This window comes from Tauraco erythrolophus, chromosome 6, assembly GCF_009769465.1.
Source record: "Tauraco erythrolophus isolate bTauEry1 chromosome 6, bTauEry1.pri, whole genome shotgun sequence".
Classification (NCBI taxonomy): Eukaryota; Metazoa; Chordata; class Aves; order Musophagiformes; family Musophagidae; genus Tauraco; species Tauraco erythrolophus.
Window position 1 is genome coordinate 52,863,236 of NC_141470.1, and position 15,872 is coordinate 52,879,107.

The window sequence follows — 15,872 nt, forward strand, 5'->3', positions numbered from 1 at the left end:
TCCTTGGTGCTGCAGCCCAGGCTGGTGAGCAACACTTTATTTTCTTTGATTTTTTTTTTTTCCCCTCAAAAAGATGAAAGCGATATGACACTGTCCTTATATTTTAAGAATGCTTTCCGCTAAAGAGACCTGACCTGTTAGGGAGAGGTTTCCAAGAAGGGTATAAAGGCCCAAAACCCACTGTGGGTCCTAAAAGCCGTCATTTAGGAAACCTGACTTTTGAAAATCTACTATCTCTTTCTCATTTAATGTCCCAGTTTTATCAGTGCTTCAGTCACAGAGTAATATCTAGTACTTAGTAATTCTTCAGGCCCCATGGAATGCACAACCTAGACTTTTGAAACAATTTGACAGTAGATTACCATGGTTTAAATCATATACAATCCCACATAAAGCACCTGAGAAAGATATACCTCCTTTCACATCCAGAAATCTAATTATTTGAGTCTTCACCTGGCGTATAGGAGACCAACGTAATAATTCTTTTTTCTGCTTGATCTATGGCAGAAGTCTGAACTGACGTCAGTGCTTAATTATGAGTCTGCATGGTGCACTGAGGAAAAGTTCTCTCATGGTCTGCCTGTGAACTTGTTCTGTTTTGTAAGAAACACTTAGCTACTCAGGGACCAACGGAGAAAGCAAAAGAATTCTGCAGACTGGCTCTCACCAGAGAGACTCAAGACCTAATCACTATTCTGATGAATATTTAAGGATCTTCTCTCTCTTGTAGAGTATTGTCTACTTTGTACAAAATTATTAAATATTCATTTGAACTGCGATAAGTATCCGAGTATCTTGAGTGCGTGTATCACTAACTGCAGAACAATTCTCTCTTCAGACCTGTAAGTAGCTGACTGTTTACCCAAGCAGAACACTCCCAACAAGAAGGGCTGAATGACCCTGTTCCTAAAGTTCTCATGTCACAAAAGCTACGACAGTGTAAGAAATCAGATACTCAATCCCTCTGTAACAAACTAGCCAAAAATGTTAATTGTGGTATCCTACAACGTAAGCAAATGCTCTAGGTAGATATAAGAAAAGTACTTTCTCCTTTCAACTTTTTTTCAAGAAAAGACTATCTTGATCCAAGTGTTATTGATATCAGGGAAAAAATATATGATCACTAGTATGAGGGAAATGGCACTCATTTCACTTAACTTTATTCAAAGCTAGGAGGCCCCAAGTCACATCTTTTCTCAGCCTTTTATCACAATTCCCTAAATCTATTCTCATACACCCTGCCGATAATTTTGTCTGCTGGGAATGCAATCGTCTAGGCAATAACACCCATTCACACCTGACCAACCCGATAACCTTCTATGATGCAATGACTGGCTCGGTAGGGAGAGTAGGCAGCTAAGGGGAGAGCAGTGGATATTGTCTACCTCAGCTTCAATAAGGCTTCTGACACTGTCTCCCATTACATACTCTTACTGAAGCTGATGAAGTGTGGGCTGGGTGAGCCCATACTGAGTGGGGTGGATTGAAAACTGGCTGAATGGCTGGGCCTGGAGAGTGGTGATCAGTGGCATGAGGACTAGTTGGAGGTCAATAAATAGCAGTGTATCCTAGGGGTCAATATTAAGCCCAATCCCTTTGAATATCTTTATTATTTGGATGATGAGGTAAACTGTACCTTCAAAAAATTTGCTGATGATTTGAAACTGGACGGGGTGGCTGATTCACCACAGGCTTGTGCTGCCATCCAGAGTGACCTCGACAAGATGGAGAAATGGGCTGACAGGTACCTCAAGAAATTCAACAAGAAATGCAAAGCCCTGCACCTGGAGAGGAAAAACTTCCATGCTACATATCTTTCAGCATAGAACAACATTTCTCTACATTTTCCTATCTTGGGACAAGTCTCAAGTAATGATTAATTGAAATCTACAAATATGCTCTATGTGGTCCTTACATTTCAGTGCTGCAGGGAATACCATCCAGGTCATTGAAATGTTAAGAGGAGCCATCAAGAACCGCATCAAAGTCTCTTTTGTGGATACCTTAAGCTGTTATTGTGCAGGCAGCAGGAAGATCCAAGCAGAAGCTGCAGCCATGTTGAGAAGTCCAAGCAAAAGTAGATGAGGAGTATAATCTGTTTTTTTCTTTCTTTTATTTCTTTTTCTTAATCAAGAAGGGAATCGTCTGATATGTAGAGGTTTGCAGGTCTTCATATTTCCATTTATAATTCAAAGATAGTTATTACATATTGACTGGTTATGGAGAAATTTTAGCCCTGTTAAAAAGTTCACTGCACTGTTAAATTGGCAGTGAGCCACAAACATGAAGGCTTTCCATTTTTTTTGTCCTGTAGCAAATATGAATAAAGAAATAAATCAAAATCTTTCCCTCTCTAACTTCTAATTTGTGATCAAAAGACCAAATAGGAGAAATGTATTAAGGCAAATACTATATGTAGAATTAATTAATACTATGATCATTGGCCTTGTCCGAGTAATTGAATCATGGAAGATGTGCCTAAATTTGCAAAAGAAATGGTAATAAATGATTCAAAATTTAATGCACCTCATCCAGGGGAAAATTACTTTATCCTCAATAGAAAAACCCCAAAGGTTTCATTGTAATTCTATACAAAGTAAAGAATGAATAGACCTGAAACTGAAGTAATTAAGAATCATTTGCCGCAATGTTTAAATGAGAACTGTAATGGACTTTAAGAAAAGAAAGAAATTGACTGAGTCTTTGTTTCATTAGTGGAATTCATCTAAGATTGATGCATTAGAAAGAAATACATTTACCTGAAATAGGGTTGTTTTTCTGTGAAACAAGTAAAAACCTTTAAAATCTTTTCATAAAAGCGACAGTGAGGAATCTATCCCTACCTGTTGCTCATCACTATCATGAAACTAAACATATAATGGACTCAGTAGGGAATTAGGAGCCCACTGTCCCAAACACTGAACAAGTGTTTCATACAGACACTCCTTCACATGTAGCTCAGCACTCCAGACCATATATCAACATCAAATCCAGCAAAGCATTGGAACCTAGCTTAATTTTGAATATGCACACCAGTATCTCCCAGTCCAGCACAGCACAAGCCTAATTCCACTTTGTCTAGTTCTGTTTCTTTGTCTGCTTTCAGCCTAGTCCATTTTGTCTTCTATGCCTTCACAGAGATGTTATGCACATATTTATGACCTATAGAAAGATCTTGAAGAAATTCTTCCTTACAGGTTCAAAGATTCATATTTACATTTTTAAAAACAGACATAGCTATTTTAGACCTCAAGCTAAAGCATACCAGATCATTTAGAATTTAAGTATATTCACTTTTCTTTCTGTTATAGTCCTGCTATAACTACATAACTCAGAATAGCAATACAGTTAATGCACAGGATAATTATCGTGATTACAATTAGTAGGACCCAAAGAGACATATAGCTCTAACCTTCTGAAATTTTTCATGTTTAGTGCTTCTCTGAGAAGTGCCTAAAATGGCATTGCAGATTTCCATCTAATTCCCAGAACAATATTTTTTCTCTCCTTATGAAATATGTATTCACATATATACGTTTTTCTTAACATCTCAAACTTATTTCAGTTTCTCATTCATAGAATACATTCACAGACTTAAGATGCAATTCTAAAAATCCTAACATAAATTACATTTAAAGAAAAATAATTGCAATTATTATTCAATTCAATCTAATAGAAGTAGCATTTAATCTAACAGAAGTAGATCAGCAACAAATCATTTCTAAGGTCCTAAACTCTTCCCAGAAACCCCATCCCATAGTACTCTTCTGCAATATGCCATTAAAGTCATCACATTGAGGTTTTTTTCAGTTAAAAGGAATGACTTCCAGAGGCAACAGACACATATGCAGATGGCTCTACTCTCATTTCCCATACTCAGACTGCAATCCAACTCCAACTGCTCTGTTCATTTTATCTATGCCATGATATTCTGGATTACGAAAAGAAGATCACTACCAGATTTAAAACCTCATCCACTAAAATTATTGGCCAAAAATGTCAGTTACACCAGTACTTCAAATATTTTATTTCTTTGACTCAGATGTCATTTTCTACTTCATCAGAAATACTTTTTTTTCCTCTAGACAGGACAGCTAATTTTGGGATATGAAGTCCTTTACTGCTGAACTGTGCAAAACTACCATCTACCATCCAGCCGATACCCTGTATATAAAGCCAATACCCTATCTTTCTGAAATTCTCTCTCCAGTTTGTAATTTCACTTTCTTCACAGGCTGCTTGTTCAGATAGAAGCAAATTTACTGAGCAATGGAAATTCTGTCTGGACAATGAAACCATTCTTCCTAATCATCCAACAAACCAAATAAGAATTCATCTGAAGATTTTCTAGTGAGAAGAAGACAGAGATGATGTATCTGGGCCCAGATAGTTAAATTCTAGTAGGAAAGTAGAGGCAGATTAAAAACAATCAGATGCAATCTGCTGCACATAGAAGTGACACTAAAAACTTACATGAGCATATTTGTTGTTTTTGTTGGGAAAAACATCCCAACTATTACCACAAAAACATAAGGGTATATATTAGAAAATTTTTAGGTTGTACTAACAGATGTTTAGAGATTGTTTCTATAATTGATGTAGCAACTGAAGTTTCACATATATGCAAAATACAGTATTTCTTAGTGTGAGGGAAATTTCTTATGGTTGGGGGAGGCTTCTGCCTCCTACACTAAAACAAAATCTTACAGCATACTTGCCAGTTACTTCACTTCTTGATGGCTCACTCGTATGTACTCTATCCATCCTCCAATACAGCTGACAGATCATCACCGTTCTTTTTGCTGTTCTTTATGAACTGTTGGTTAAATGTCACTGGGCCCTCACTGATTTATAGATACTCTAAATTATTGAAGCATTCTTTTACTTGCGTCTTATTAAGTCTGTTTCCTCATATTCCCAGACTCTTATTCACATTTATCTCACTTAGCTGACTCCCGTCTTCTTTCTCTTCTCCCTTTGTGTTGAAGAATGAAACAAAGTAGATGCTGAGAATGTCATCTATCTTCATGCAATCTATTATTTAGATTTTTCATTTTAAAGAGACTGGATGACTCAGGGGATTTCTAATTGGATAAAACTTTCTCTGCTTGGTTGCTAGGTCATGTCCATTATAGGTCACAAACGACTGAGAGCTGGCCTCTGTATAACGAGTCAGTGATTTCAGGTGTTCACAAAAAGATGATGGAGGAATAACTTTTATTATTACGTCAGCAACTCAGATTTCACACAGTTCAATGCAGATCAAAAGTGTTCTGCCCAGTCAGACCGCTCACTGAAAGTTTGAACTAAATTTCTGACCATACCAAGATCAGTTGAATAAAAACTTGCCACATAGATGGAGCTAATTTTATTTTCAAGGCTCTTGCTAAATGGAAAAGGAAATTAAACAACTTTGCAAAACAGAATGAGGGGTACTCAGACAGTTACGTGAGTGGTTAAACTGATATAATTCATGTTGTTTTTTTTTTTTTTTTTTTTTTTTTGACATAAAGAATTTTATTTACAACTGCTGAAAGTCTGGAATCTTTAACCTAATTTTCATTGAAAGTATAAACAGTTCTGATTGCAATACCGTGCAACGCTATGACAGCTATCAATGAACACCAAAGTCCTTTGGACACACAGAACAACTCTATAAAGAGAACATCAGATAAACTTGAGTAGGTAATTACAGGTAGACAGATGCTGTGAGGCAGGATCACAAGAGGGAAGCACTCTGTAGAAGAACACGTCGAGCTTGGACAGAGGCAGAATTCAGAAAGCCTATTCTCAAATCTGCTTTTATGTACACATCTGTTTTCATGATAATCTTTCAGAAGCTCATCTTTGCTCCTGAATTTTCAGCTAGATACTGTCCCTGCCAAGAACTACAGCAGCGAAATCAAAAAATATTTGTTCTGTAACCCTTCTATTACATTAAGCATTTTTGTTTCCCATACGCACAGTAGCAGCATGTGCTTACTGTTCTTTACTGTTTAAAAGCAGAGTAGAAAAACCCTTAACCACAATTTTGTTTAAAAATACAGAATCAGTGACCAAATTGTCATCTTAATCGTAGAAAAAAATGAGAGGATTGTATGAATTTTCTGAGATGGAGTAGTTTTCATGAGTGTCAATTCATTATGTTTGATGTGTCTACATATTTCTATCAGCAAAAAGAAACTGTATGTATTCTTCAAAATTACGCAGAATTATTCACACAACACTGTTTTGGGAAGAGATCATTTTCCTGGATGACAGCTAAATAAAGTACTTATTTTGCAATATTAACATTATTTTTCTCAGCTCTTTCACTTCCGCAGATGCCCTTTTTGCTTTTTGGAGTATTCTGTAATCTTTTCATTAAAAAATTAAAAACAGATTATGAATACAAAGTTAAAGAGGAAAGCTGAGATGTACATATGTACACATGCACACACACATGTATATAATAACCTGAACATACATGTATAAAAAACTGGGATAAATGTATATTGGCTTTCATTAGATGAACAGGCCCTCAGAGTCAACAGCAATACACAAATATTTTTAGTGAACTTGATGTGTTGTCAACACTTGCACACAGACAGTTTTTTTTTTCCTCAGTTTCTGATATGAAAACCTCTTATTTATTTAACTGTGTTAAAATGAGATGTTTAACACTGGATAAGAAAATGAATCTGATGTTGAGGCATGTGGCTAGAAAGATAGATACTTAATGTTGAAAGTGCATTCTGTAACAGATAAATAGAACAAGAAATAGTTACGATGTACTCGGTATGTACTGACTTCTGTAACAGAAAAACAGAATAGTATTCAGTCAACAGATGCGGTCAAATTGCTCACACTAAAAATTGTTGTACTATCATTGTAATCACCAGTCACTTTTCTTAATGTAGGGAGTGGAGGAAATAAATACTTTAATCTATTTGAACTGAGGTCTAATCCTTACAGAAGAAATACAGAATTTCTTATAAGTTGCTCTCAACGAAATATCACATCGCTTCTGCTAGTAAAAGATCTAGACTTCAGTTATAATAACTTGTTTCTATACAGTGTTTTAATATTGTTTTCTTAAAGTATGTTACAAAGATCATTATCTTTATGGCCTTTCTAAAGGTAGGGAAACAAAGCACAGAAGGATGAACCTCTGTAGTCATGGTCATCCAATGTGCTCTCTTCATTAAACAGCACTTCTCCCTTAGAAGAATTATTAGTTCCATACCCATCAATTTTATAACTACAAACAAGACGGTGATTTTTAAACGTGTCTTACGGGAAAAAAATAACTCTCAGAACAGGAACATAAATATACACAAAAGATAGCCTCGAGCAATGAATCCATCACCCATGTATAATGTCTTATTGAGAAGGTAGCACTGGCACTTTTCTAGATGCAGCTACAAGACATTTCTCCCCTAGAAAATCAGTCTCCAGTACTTGCTCTGCTTCACAGGATGTTATGATAATACCAGGAGGGTGTCTGCCCTGTTTGAGAAAGTAATGAGCAGTAGAGGCTTTTCAATTACAGTCTTTGTAAAATTAGAACATTTTATAAGGTTTAAAAGTAGAAAGGATTTGGGTGAGATTGGAAGCAGTAGCACAGTAAAGATGTGAAACCAAGGCTGTGACTGACCACTTCTAGTTGTCACACTCCCCATGACAGTCTTTGTTCCTTAATCCTGGCCAGAGTTCTAATTTAGATAATTACATCCTTTTTAGTTAAAATTTTCTCTCCAATTTCAGTTGGCCGGGATATTTTTCTTTCTTTCTTTCTAATACGAACCGCATGCAGAGTTAAACTGGGCAGTATTAAGCAGCTGTTGCATTTCATTCCAGGCAGATTGCAGTTGATAAATCACATTGGATGACATTGAGGGCCACTGAACTGAAAATCAGAGGTGAGTACCTGGAGTGAATACCTAACCCCAGTGAATCAATGGCAAAACTTCCTTCAGTATCAGTTAAGGAAGGATTTCATAGCTTTTGCTATATACTTTGAGCAAGTCACTGAAGCTGTCTCCCTTTCTTACCTTATCTACTTAATCCTTCTGCTTATGTTGTGGTAATATCCTAATACAGCCAAGTCTTAAATGAATATCAAGGCACAATCAGACTGTGCATATTGCACTAAATTACCGAGCCCACAAAAATTCTTAACTTCACTTGTGCTTGCACTGAATATTTTGCCAGAGAGAAGTAATCCTTCAGGGTTCTCAGTCCTGCTCTGAATCTTCAAAAAGGCAGACAAATATAGTTAGTTGCTATCAGTAGTTGCTTGGTGTTAAGTGACAAGATCTCATCAAAAATAAAATAATCCAGAAAAAGAATTAATGCAAAAGAGACTCACACTGTCAGAAGAAATCGTAGGGAGCTCCATCTGTATGGATGCTTCTGCCAAATGGAGAACGCCCACTTTCTAAAGACTGTGGTCTTTGGCCTGAGAGCGAGCAACACATCAAGAGGCAAACCACGCAGGATACAGCTGGATGATATAACCGAATGGACAGAAGGCAGCTGAACGCGCTGTCATGCAAAACAAAACACGACAGCAGAAGACAAAGGCCGGCCTCCAGTCATTAGGCTATGGAAGAGGGAAAGCAATACAAGGAGAAAATAGGCATATTTAGGCTCTTATTTAGCATTTGATAGTAAGATGCTTTTTCAGGGAATTTTAATCACCATTGAAAGCAGCTTGAAGACACACTCATGTAGTTAACTTGATTATTTGCCACTTATCAAAAAGTTTTCCCTTTTTTTTCCATCGGAAAAAAAATTCAGAGATGTGAAATGGAGTCCCCTGGGCTAACACTAAATGCCCCAGGGTTGTAAAATAACAATCAGGTTTCAAATAATCCATTTCACAAATTATAAGCAGTTCTAAACTCACCAAATCTTGGTCATGGTGAGTCTGGCCATCAGTTATGGCTGAGATGACTCACCATGGTTAATTCCTGCTATTAACAAAACAGCTTCACTGACTAGGCTTAGTTGAGAAAAGGCAGAAAAACAATGCATAAACCTCATAGAAAAAGACCGGAGGTCAATTAAGTACCATTGTTTCATATGGTTTGATGTCAAACATTGCTAAAGTTGGGGGTTTTCCTCCCTTTCAGGCTTTGCTTTGCAGTTACTGCTGTAACTGACTGCCTTTCTGACTTAGGCTGGATTGCTAATTTTATGCTTCATTTTTGCTTGTTTGATTTTCCTCTTTACTCCTTAGTCATAAACCATTACTCCAGTCTAAAGTGTTTTAACTTCTGCTAAGGACAATACAAGCATTTTTCAGACTCTCCATATGAATCTATTTGGAACCATCATGTATTTGCATGCTTGTATTTCATTTGATCTGAGTGCCTGCTTACCTCACTGCATGTCTGTCTGCTATTTTCCTCCCTCTGTGTAAACTTGGTTTGTTATTTGTAAAGGAATTTCATTTTAATACAAAGCATATCATAAAATGTGGAAAGCTATTCTGATGGCCATTATAGTACTAATGTAATTATCCAAGGAAGAATTTAAGCAAGCAAGACTGCATCACCAAAGAAGAAAATGAGCTTCAATATCATCACTTTCACAAAAACAAGTTTGTGGAGTTTTGCAAAAAATATTAATTTAGCTGTACTAAATACGTGTAGTGAACAGTCTCTCGTGATGAAAACCTCATTTGACATATGAAAGGTGGTTGAAAGGACAATTTCCCTTAGGCTATTATTTGAAGAAAACCAAGAAACAAAGACTTTCTTGCTTCCAGGTATTACCCTAAGCACAGTATTCTGTCTTCTTCAGAGCCCAAGTTAACTATACAGCTCTGTGAGACACTAATTACTATGCCAAAAAAGCATCAGTAACAACAGCCAGATATAATATGTCGTGTAAAATCTCAGTGCTTGGGAGTTCATTTCATCTCTTGATCAGAGAGGGCTCTGTTTTTCAAATAGAAATTACAGGTGGAACTTTTCTAAACTGCAGTTACTTGGAGTGGCAGAGGCACTGCTTGTGCAAACAGAGGCTTCCTCATCCCAGAGGACCACAGGGAGGTAGACAGTCCAGGAGTGGTTACTGGAGGGCACAGCCAGATTTATATAGTCCCTTACACAACCTTCAAGGTAACTCAAAAATATTTTCCATTGTTCTCCCGGAGCTGCTCATTTTTTTAAAAACAATATAGACTTTTTCAGCTACCCCAAAAATGAAGATCACTTTATTGAATGACATCTGAGCCATTCCCAGCGAAAAGAGTTAAGAGTCCATAGTGACTCCTAGAGCTAGATCACAACATGTGGGTCTGAGTTTGCAACAGGCCAAACGTCCTGTTGATTCTATCTGTATTTTCTTTTCATTCATTGCAGGGACAAGCAACCAGGTTAAAATCTCATCTAAGAACTATTTGGAGGTGTAAGTAAGTTCTGTGTTTTTATCTCAGCTCCATCTAAAATTATGAAAAACCCAGTACTAAGGATGGACAAGTGCATTCAGAAAAGCTGCAGCACTCCAAACAAACCTTTGTCTGTGTGGTTTGTGTCCCTAGTTTGTGTACCAGGAATTTATGCCATTATTTAATTTGCAGACAGTCTTCCAATCATCCTAGCCCTCTCTCTCAAAACTTCTGGAAATCTGGAAAGCCATTTTGGCAACATTTTCCTAGTAAAGCTTCAAGAAGGAAAAAGTAATTTTTTTCATACTTCTCTGAATGATCAGCAGAAGCCCAGAAGCATGAAGCCTGTGTAATACACTGCCAAAACCCATGATTATGAAGTATTGACTATATCTCTTACTTCTTGCTGTGCCATAAAATAGCTTTTTTGGCCTACTTCTTGCCATAGAAAATACTGCAAAAAGCAAATTTTCCCTTTTTCCTGCCTCCTTGGTATTGGAATGAATCATGGGCTTTCTCAAATTCTGCATTCACCTAAGATAAGAATCTCCTCCAATCATAGGGCTGCCTCTCATGAAAATTTTGTTGTGACTAATGACCTTGTAGACATATGCCAAGATCATCCTCATAAAGCACTACCAGCTCCCAAGGACCATATTTCACTGCAGTCTGTTTAAAGAGATGACCGCTTATTACAGTCCACAATAAGTGCCACCATCTTGTTCGCTAGGAACAAGTTTCATGCACACGCTTCTCAATTGCAACATTTTGCTGGAGCACTACTTGTAATAACTGGCTCACAAAGTCTGCTAAAACCTATCAATTCCAATATAATAAATCTGAAACCGTCAAAGTAGTGAAGTTTATTAACCTCAGCTTTTTGTCAGTCTGGGATAACAATGTTAGGTCTTGAGAATGAAACTTCATTATAAAAATTAAGCTGGAATGAGTACTGTGCTAGCTTGTGCCCTCTAGACAGGAACACAGAAGAGACTTGCCAAGCATAAATTAATGCTATTCTTTTATACGTCACTGTGTGTAGATATTAGGCGTCTAAGAACCACATGGATAATGTCCATGGATAATGGACTGCCCGAAGGCAAAACAAAAATGCAGAAGTCAAAATGATAAGTCTGGCTGAAAGCTGTAGGACATTACAATTTGGCTACTTATATGAACTTCACTGGAAAAACATCATAGCTTGAGACTGTGTCAGTGTTCTTATTGGTCAACTATGCATTAAGGAACACATAAAAAGTGAAATTTTCAATAGTTCTTGCTATGTGGAGAAGAACCAGGGAAAAAGAAAGGCTTGGAGCAATGCAGCTAACAAAGCAGCCCAGTACGTTCAACAGATCCCTGTAGCTGATGTAGTTAACTTTGTACAGGGTCAAGGCAATATCCATCCTCAGCTGGAAACCCAGTCTGAGAGTGAAGCAAATTTTCTTGCTGCCTGACTCTACTTTCTGTGCTTCCTTAAAGTCAACCTTTAAAAAAGTGTAAAAGTGCAGTCTGTCCTTGTGTTTTTATTAAAATGCATTTTACAGGGCATATGCATGTATTCAGGAAGAGAAATACACTTTTGCATTCATCAGCAACATAGAACAACACATTAGTCCTTACATTTTGAAAAGAAAAAGAAAACAGCCCTCAGAGAGGTTTATCCCTGATTTAACAGGTAATTATTTTGGAAAAATATTTGACTGTGAATACAGTGAATGTGAATGCCAAAAAGGAGGGACTAGCATCACTATTTTCAATAATGCATAATTGAACCTATAGTGTTAGCAAATTTTTCCCAGGCAGTTTGGACAGTGCTTTTAACTTTACAGGCATCATTCACTGCTATTTGTATTCTAAAGCTCATTGAGCAGAGAAGTCTATTGGGCTATTTAATATAAATCAATAAAATATCCAAATGTAGTGCTACAAAAATTCCTATTGCTATATTAAGATTTTAAAATACTTTCTTAATTTGATTCTTTTAATTTCTATTACAATAAACTATTTTTTTTTGTGTAAACAACAGTAGTTCAGGAATGTTTAGGACTGAAGTCTTCACTATAAGGACTGGGTTTTTCTCCCTGAAAATTCTGTACAATGAACCTTCAGAAGAGTCTGTCTGAACGAGTATTAGGAGTGCAAAAGGAGCACCTACTGATTCGTGTAGGAATATGAAATACGAGAAAAAAGAAACTACATTTTCTAACACCACCGTTCTGACTCATTCAGAAAAAAAGAATGCAAATCAATAACTCTTTTTAAAAAATCTAATTGGGAGAATTTAATAGAGTAATTCTGAAGCTAGATGCTTAGGACAAAACATTACCTTCTCCTTGACTTCATGGAGATATTAAAACTGTCTAGATTGTCTCATCTGATGAGGATTTTCCATTGTTAGAAAATGACAAACATCTTCTGAGGAGCTGGAATGGAAGATGTGTCATTGTTGCTTACTATGTTTCATACCACTGCTTCTAATCACAATGTCTTTTCCTTTTTGGTAGACCTCCAAGGTACAATCCATTAATATGCAAGACACAGTCAAGTTTTAAGAACATACTGCACTTACTCCTAGATCTACATGATTTATTTTTGGACATTTTAGTACCTGCTTGTATAGATTCTTGCAAGCCCTACATGTTAAAATTCTTCTTAAAGACTGTTAATGGACAGGTATTAAAACATAATAATAATAATAAAGTCTTTGATACAATTCAATGGAGTCAAAAGGCTTTCTTAAATTACTTTATAATTTAGAACAGGAATTGCATTAACCAGAAACATATCAATGCAAGATGAATCAAAGAGAATGTTATGGTGGGAGCTGTAATTTGCTGTGACAGAAATTTACTCCCTGACAGATACTTTGCCTAAATAAAATTCTACTATTGTACTCGAGCAGCACAAAATGAAATTCACAAAGGTTAACTTCTTATGATATCAAAAATCTCATATTTTGAGAATCAAAGGTAATTACAGAAAGATGGTTAGGCATTTTACTCCATTTTAATCCAGTGGCAAATATTCACTCCATTCCTCACATTTAGTGAAATCATGCATCACATTTACCAGTTTTATAAATATTATAAAATTTATTTATTTATTTATTATTTAAATATATAAATAATAATTATTTATTATAATTATAAAAATTATAAAAAATTAACACACAAAAAGAAGATTTAAAGAAAACATTATCAAATCCGAATTACATTTAAACATATAATTGAGAAGAAGCAACGCAGCTGTGAAAATGAGATGAAATTTCAATAACTGAAATAAAATTTAATCTTTACATTAGTTAAATCATTAAATTAATGTGAAGAATAAATACTATTGGGACTTCATAAACAACTCTAAAAAGATGGCCATCTGGCTGGTCATAAACCCTAATGAAGATGTTGTACCAAACTTAATCAAATCCAGGACGTGAGACACAATAAATATTTTTTACCTCGGAACAAGATAATATGTAACATCTAAATCTTTGGAGCTACACTGTCAATAGCTCACTCCATTTGCATCTGCACTACACCCTGGCATGGGTGAATTCAGTGTTCCAGTCATTTCATGTGCTTTTACTCCCGGGCTTACACAGACCTTGACACCCATGATGTCGAAAACCCTAATTATTTGTGAGGCAACATGGACCAAGAACCTTTGAGAACACAAGTAACTTAAAAGTCCACATTCAACATGAAAACCAAGTCAAGTCAAATAATTCTCATTTTTCCTACAATATGAAGTGTTTGACACAATGGTCTTGATATACATGAAAATAGTGCTCTATAAAGGGAAGGAATCTACTCTTATGGCTTCTTAACCAAGAATCTCTTGAAAGTCTCTGTAGAAGGGGAAGACATGTCTCATGATTTTAGAGCTATGGCTGCTGAATTTTGCTTCACATTTTATGTCTATTTAGTTTGCAATTACATTGTTTCTTGGCCCTCTGGCCATCAGTTATGTCTGGGATGACTCACCAAAAAAATTACTGCAAAGCATGTAATTTCCAAGTCAAATGAGCAAATTAGTACCCTACATATCTTAAATTGCTTTCCTCTAGACCAACATGTTGTCAGAAATCCTCTGCTAGAAATGGAAGGGCTTCATTTTCTTGGGAGGTTACAGAAGCCCACAAGAAGAAACGTACAAGGGCACAATAGAAGAATTTGGAGCGTGGCTAAGGTAGCCAAGCTTCTGTGAATATCTCTGGAGTACTCAGTTTGACCACGATCAGCCCGAAACAATTTCATGCTTCCATGCTGCGCACAGCATCTACATTCAAACTGCCCCACATCAAACACCAATTCAGTGTTTTATTCCAGTGGCTCACTCCAGACTTGAGCCAGAAAACACGACTGATCCTGAGTATCAAGTTGAACCTGGACCTTGATGTTTGCTGAGTTGGACAAGGAACTGCCAGGTAATCAGTTTCTTCTAGTAAAGTAATGGAAAATCCTTTTTAAAAAAGATAGTATTTATTGGCTAGCAGAATGACTTGACTGTAATTAATCAATTAATTGATTGATAAACTCAAATATCTATTTTCTTGTCACAAAAAGACATCTTAGTCTTATCCCTCATACCTTGTGTTTGCAAGTCTGTCAACTATCTCAAAATTCTTCTGACAAAAACCAAGTGAAATGCCTGTCTTTGAGCACTAAGGCTTGATTTCTGAAGTATGAGGCATGTCATCCTTAACTAGAGCCAGATTGGGGAAAACTGGCTAAGATATTCAGTATCTGTAGGCACATTTTAAGAACAGCTACTCTTTCTCTTCTCCCAAAATGCAGAATATGAGACCATATCTGAACATCTAACACGGTCTTTTGCAGATGAAGAACTCATGAGATGTCAGGCATCCTACAGGAATTTTGATCTCTGAAGTCTGCAGAAAGAGTAGGCTGCTTAGATATTTCTAATACAGTCACTCCAAAATAGCCAGTCACTCAACATTAATTCAGCAGCAACATTAAATTATACACCTATACATCTCATGCTGACATGTCAATCCACAAAACAATTTATGAAAACCTTACATTCACAAAATGAACTATGAATCATACAGCTTATTTTTCAAATTTTTATCCTAAGAAAAGCTGTATTAAAAGTTCACAACATGAGACTGTATGAGAAATTTTGTCTTATATAAATACAACCTCTGAATTAAGATTACGTACAATTATTCCTTTATAATATTTCCATTTACCTCTTTCTTTCATTTCTTTCCCAAGAAAAGGGAATATGTTGTTGGGCCTTACCTAGATTATTCTATTAACAATTTATCCTGTAGCTATGACATGTTCCAAAATTATACATCTGCAAAATTATACGATGCGAATATCATTTCCTGATCAGTTAGGTTGAAAGGCAGATCTTTCTGTTTGAGATGTCTGCCTTTTCAGTAAATCAAACATGTAATATCAGCTTCACCTACTAATTTGTGGGGGGTCTCTTTATTCTATTTTTTGAGAAGTCTTGTTGCCTATTA